The sequence below is a fragment of the Dreissena polymorpha genome, chromosome 1, assembly GCF_020536995.1.
Source record: "Dreissena polymorpha isolate Duluth1 chromosome 1, UMN_Dpol_1.0, whole genome shotgun sequence".
NCBI lineage: Eukaryota > Metazoa > Mollusca > Bivalvia > Myida > Dreissenidae > Dreissena > Dreissena polymorpha.
Window position 1 is genome coordinate 114906336 of NC_068355.1, and position 6000 is coordinate 114912335.

The 6000-nt window shown below is 35.2% G+C and overlaps 1 protein-coding gene across 6 annotated transcripts in view; it reads right to left on the reverse strand.

The window, feature by feature from the left end:
- LOC127845704 (1-phosphatidylinositol 4,5-bisphosphate phosphodiesterase eta-2-like) overlaps positions 1-5589 on the reverse strand; it is a 146212-nt gene extending 140623 nt beyond the window's left edge. The window contains exon 1 of one of the 6 annotated variants that reach the window (XM_052376848.1): positions 5476-5589. The gene's annotated coding sequence lies outside the window, so the exon portion shown is untranslated. Of the gene's footprint in view, positions 1-358; positions 661-693; positions 808-5140; positions 5448-5475 lie in introns of those variants that run through there. The other 5 variants (XM_052376867.1, XM_052376841.1, XM_052376852.1 and 2 more) reach the window with 5 other exon arrangements.
- Positions 5590-6000: the final 411 nt, after the last annotated feature.

A 6000-nucleotide genomic window follows, 5' to 3' on the forward strand; every position in this document is an offset into this window, starting at 1 on the left:
TTGAGTGTGTTCATGGTCAATTTACCCTATTGGTATGATACGTGAATTTACCCCTGTAATAACAATTGCATATTTTCTCAGCAACAAATGATATATTTTCAGAAACGATAGAAGCATATTGTCTTATTATTGTTTCATCCCCCCAAATGCGAATGCTGTGATTGATCTCAAACAAGGAAATACGAATGGTTCATGTACTACTAGTACATGTATTATGATTTCATTGCTTTTCAAACACTGGATGAGATAAGAAATTTCACAAAAATATGACATAAGTATGTGTGCAAACAATAAGCTATCTTATAAAGACATGATTTTCAAAGATATCAAATGTATTATAGGTGACAAATGATCTTACTCGTCCTATTTAAATTCCAATGAATCAGACACCTTAACGTCGTGTTTCAACGTTCTTTTCACACAGAAAAACACACACACACGTTCAGTTACCTATCCGAACAGGCTCGTTATTCCGAAAATGATAACCATACAGTATATAATGATCTTTGCAATCACATATTTTCCGTAATTTAGTACACATTTATCTAAGTGATGTTTAACATCCAGATAATTATTAAAATACAATCAAGAAAGCGGATCAACAACTTGCATTATTAAGGAAAGCAACGTCAAGGCACGAAATCTGCTCTTGATCACAACTTTCTTAATCACCATACAGGCATACAAACATACACAGTTAATTTCCGATCCCGATCCATGGTCGCACGTTTAACACGCACATTATTTATTTATCAAATACAAATATGTCGGGACATTATGTCATACCGGTAGATTAGATTACTGCCGACGTGTGCATTATTTAGTTAATCTTAGTAGTGCTAAATAAGGATATACCTTTTGTGATAAATCTTAAGTGTTTCGCGACGTTCGATCTGTGTGCACTGTGCGTTATATTGATCACGTATGTGAACGGGTTCCAAATGAAATCGGCAATATGGCATTATTGTAAAGTAGAACTCCTGTTTAAACTTTAAAGGCATGTACTATAACCTATTGATAAACGAAAGTCACCTATTGTTTGACTGCAATCACGTTAGAAATAGTATGCAATGGGTTCATTAAGCTTTCAATCACTTCCGTCGCGCAATAACTCGTAACAAGTAATCCGACGTGAACTTATTGCACTTATTCAAGAAATGTATTAAACTTTATTTGCATATAATCGTTACATTAAGTGCGTATGTAGCAGGGTTCGGTATAAGGAGAACTTATACGGCCTTGCTATATTAGCTAGCTTTTATAGCGATGCGGTAGAGTGCCTGTCTCATTTGGAACCGGTGGGTCCCGGGATCAATACCCATTATTGTGGGGCATTTTACTGTCTCGATTACATTGGCGCCAAATGTAAAAAACCCACCATGTGTGTCAGACATCCCTCGGATGTCGTGGCATGGGGAAATCCATGGAAGGATTTCTCAATTTGAGGGTATGTGTGTAGCAGGGTTCGGTATACGGAGAACTTATACTGCCTTGCTGTATCAACTAGCTTTTATAGGGAGGTCCCTGGTTCGATCGGGTCGGGGATTTTCTGGCTGGGTTACACGTATGCTATTGTTTTAAAGTAAAACACATGGCACGTTTAAATGTGTACATGAATTAACGTGTATGTATAGGTTAAGGTTTTAAACTATCATGTCTCCAAAAAACGTTGCCGTATGGTGGGCTATACGTATTTGGCAGAATGATTAAGTATGTTGTCCTTTGCGCGTAGGGACCTACACATTGCAGCCTTTGTTTCCGATATAGGATTGCGGTTACCACTGCCAGCATGAGTGCAATTCGGCTAGATTTAGAAAAGTAGTATTTAATTGTATTAGATATACATCTATTATTATTATAACATAATTTTAGTTTATATACAGTGGAACCCCTCTCAACCGGACGATTCCGGTACACTGTAAAAAGTCCGTTTTAAGAGTTTATAGCGTAGTCCGATTGGAAAATGAAAAAATGATATTGATATCCAGAAGGTTTACGTTCACAGTTTATGGTGTAAAAACGTCAAATTTCAATTATTTAGATTGTATTACAAAAACATTAAGCTTGTTATTTTATGTGTTAATAAGCTTAATCGTATAAATATTAGAACAATGCTATTGAAGACAATCAAGTGACTCTTTGATGAGACTGATTACGTCTTCAGGAGACACTTCTACAAGCGGTTCGGACATTTAAACCATACTTAATCGGTGATATGTCACTAAAAATATTAGTATTTTCAAAATTCCTATTTATGCCGTGTACATCGTTTAACATAGTGCGTCATTATGTATTGATGGAATAAAAATAAAGGCAAAAAGCTAAATAAAGGTAAATATAACAATAACAGAATTTGACTGTATTCACAATACTTTTTTATCGGTATGCCCATTATTTCCACTCGCATAATGCGAAGTTATTATAATGGCAACTTCTTTCACACTCTGGATCAGCAGACGATTTACTGCTTAAATCTGAGTCCGGAGATAGCCGGTGCCCGGAGATAGCCGATGTATCACAATTGTTTCTTTCATGTAGTGTAAAGGCTTAACGACAGTAAATGCCGATTGGGTAAGTTGATGAACCCACTTCGGAAAAAATTTAATGGTCACGTGGACAATCGTACCGGCTGTCATTATCTACGAGCTCAGAAACAGTTAAATACGGTTTGTTGGGAGAATTCCGTGAATACCTGCGCTATTGATTATGAAAGATATAGCGACGCATTGTAATGATTTCGTTCTACATATTGTACTCGTATATCGCGTGTATCTGGTGCAAATGTCATTGCAACAAAGGCTATTGATGCTAAGTATTATAGATGCGCAACTTGTTTATTTCTACACGTGAAAACAATATAAAGCGTGATCATTGTCGCTTAACACAACACGTGTTGCGCTTCTCGTTGTACATGTTCTACTGAACCTATATAGGTTTTCACCAAGCTTTAGGAAAGGTAAACGTAATTAATACAGTTGAAGTTTTAGTGGTCGATGAATTACTGTCTAAAGGAATGAAAAAGCGGCACGGCTTTTATCATACTGTTCGTTTTGTTGAATCGTATTCAGAACAAATGTTCCGCGGTCGGAGACATATGCCCACCCCAAACAGGGCTTTAAACTAGTGACATCAATTACAATAAGCCAATGCTCATGTGAAGTATCAAGCAAATCGGTCGATTCGTTGACGAGTTATTGATAAGAAACGCTTTTCCTACTATTTGGGCCAGCGACCATGACCTTTAATACGATAATTTAAACAAGACTACTGATACAATGCAATAATCATTATAAAGGCATTCTACTCAGTGTAAACATAAAACAATTGTAATCAATAAGTGTCACATTAGCACAAAACGTCATATTGTCCGATGTAATTTGTATCTCAGGTCTTAATACAAATAGGACCCGTGTATTCCATAACTCTGAACAGGGCTTATCTATTAAAACAGGATGTAATTTACAATAAACATTTACCATATATTGAAATAGTGTTTTTATATCCACAGGAAATCTCGTAATTTTATCAGTAAATAAGAACAAGTGTTGCCGATTCTATAATACTACGCCAAACGACTTTTCTTATTGGCAACTGGATAACGTGAAAAATTGAATGCATCAAGGCAAAACCGAACCAAATTAAAAACATATTTATCAAAGCGAAATTCTAGTCAATAAGTTATAGTCAATTTTGCTTGACAAATATATTCCAGACGTGTTAATATCGCTGTATGTAGACTTGCCATTGAATTCAAAAGTCACAAAGAACACGAAGTTTTTCAGATATTTGAATGATAGACGCCTTGGCGCTACCTGCAGTCTGGCATCGATTTCTTCAATAATTGGCTTAGGAAATACTATTGTACTACGATCCTCTCGACTGGAAATTGGAGTGGATTAAAAAAATATCCTAGTTCGAATCGGGTATAGTTGGGCCTGAAAAAAAGATCACCAGGTCAAATCTTAGAAAACGTTGTTATGACTCTAAAGGACATTTTTGGTACCAAATATTGATGAAACATTGTCGTCAGAAGGTTTATCTTGACAATATCTAGGTCAAGTTAAAAGCTTTGACATGTGAGGACTTAATCTTATCTTATTTAACATGTGGAATCACTATAGCAGCCACAACGACTATGTTACCTGGTCAAATCTTTAGAAAATGGTTACCACTACAGAAGCCACATGCATGACTCAATCTTGAAAACAATTTGTCAAAATGTTGATCTTGACAATACCTAGGCCAAATTTAATTAGAACTGTGTTAATTGAGGTCATCAAATAGATCACCCGGTAAAATCATAGAGAAAACTTTGAAACATTTTTATTGCGAAACCTTATAAACGCTCTGGGAGATACATACCAACATCAAAGATTTTTTTTACGAGAGCACATGTTTTAAATAAATATGACACAATTCAAATTGTTATAAATTTGCACACGAATAACTTAAACCGGAAATGCAAAACTTACCTACTAATAATGACATCGTTCTCCCAGTTTTGAGAACATAACGAATAAAATTAAACAATAAGAAAAGTAGCTGAGTATATATCCATAAATATTCGGTTTGCTTATCAAGGTCAGTGCATCGAACATGCAGCGTTTTAATTTGTTTAAAATGTTTAAAGAGCCGGTTCAACCAAACACAAGTTCTAATCTGGTGAAATGTTTGCGCCATATCTACGTTTATTTTAACACGAGCTGATTATTTATTTTTACCTTTGTTCATTCGCTAAGTAATCAGTGATTAACGCCGACAACTGTTAATACTTGTGAACATTTGAGTGTGTTCATGGTCAATTTACCCTATTGGTATGATACGTGAATTTACCCCTGTAATAACAATTGCATATTTTCTCAGCAACAAATGATATATTTTCAGAAACGATAGAAGCATATTGTCTTATTATTGTTTCATCCCCCCAAATGCGAATGCTGTGATTGATCTCAAACAAGGAAATACGAATGGTTCATGTACTACTAGTACATGTATTATGATTTCATTGCTTTTCAAACACTGGATGAGATAAGAAATTTCACAAAAATATGACATAAGTATGTGTGCAAACAATAAGCTATCTTATAAAGACATGATTTTCAAAGATATCAAATGTATTATAGGTGACAAATGATCTTACTCGTCCTATTTAAATTCCAATGAATCAGACACCTTAACGTCGTGTTTCAACGTTCTTTTCACACAGAAAAACACACACACACGTTCAGTTACCTATCCGAACAGGCTCGTTATTCCGAAAATGATAACCATACAGTATATAATGATCTTTGCAATCACATATTTTCCGTAATTTAGTACACATTTATCTAAGTGATGTTTAACATCCAGATAATTATTAAAATACAATCAAGAAAGCGGATCAACAACTTGCATTATTAAGGAAAGCAACGTCAAGGCACGAAATCTGCTCTTGATCACAACTTTCTTAATCACCATACAGGCATACAAACATACACAGTTAATTTCCGATCCCGATCCATGGTCGCACGTTTAACACGCACATTATTTATTTATCAAATACAAATATGTCGGGACATTATGTCATACCGGTAGATTAGATTACTGCCGACGTGTGCATTATTTAGTTAATCTTAGTAGTGCTAAATAAGGATATACCTTTTGTGATAAATCTTAAGTGTTTCGCGACGTTCGATCTGTGTGCACTGTGCGTTATATTGATCACGTATGTGAACGGGTTCCAAATGAAATCGGCAATATGGCATTATTGTAAAGTAGAACTCCTGTTTAAACTTTAAAGGCATGTACTATAACCTATTGATAAACGAAAGTCACCTATTGTTTGACTGCAATCACGTTAGAAATAGTATGCAATGGGTTCATTAAGCTTTCAATCACTTCCGTCGCGCAATAACTCGTAACAAGTAATCCGACGTGAACTTATTGCACTTATTCAAGAAATGTATTAAACTTTATTTGCATATAATCGTTACATTAAGTGCGTATGTAGCAGGGTTCGGT